Consider the following 374-nt stretch of genomic DNA (forward strand, 5'->3'; position numbering starts at 1 on the left):
GACAGATTCGAAATTCAAATGTAATATTTTTTTATAATTAAGTGTAACAGTATTTATGGCCAGACTAAGTATATGTGAGTGTCACGGACGCTATTCTTTTTCGTTTTTAATCCGGACCGTAGCCGGGATCCTTATAGAAATAAAGAAGAAAATAAACTCTATTGCCACACGACAACCTCAAAACTATTAATAATATAAATAATCGGGACAGACTTGGCCACGCTGACGGGCTGCAATCCCCGAACAGCGCTGATGTTCAAATAGAACCGCTGGTGTTACCTCGAACACCTCAGAGCTAGCGACCTGGCGAGTCTGCTGCCCGTGTATTTTAAATTCCAAGGTGGAGTGGAAAATATAGTGTGTATGTGTATGTG

The 374-nt window shown here is 40.6% G+C and overlaps 1 protein-coding gene across 1 annotated transcript in view; it reads right to left on the reverse strand.

Moving 5' to 3' along the window:
* The window catches only part of LOC119828759 (RNA-binding protein Nova-2), a 57863-nt gene that overhangs the window by 5934 nt on the left and 51555 nt on the right, over positions 1-374 (reverse strand). The window lies entirely within an intron of this gene.

The sequence above is a fragment of the Zerene cesonia genome, chromosome 8, assembly GCF_012273895.1.
Source record: "Zerene cesonia ecotype Mississippi chromosome 8, Zerene_cesonia_1.1, whole genome shotgun sequence".
Classification (NCBI taxonomy): domain Eukaryota; kingdom Metazoa; phylum Arthropoda; class Insecta; order Lepidoptera; family Pieridae; genus Zerene; species Zerene cesonia.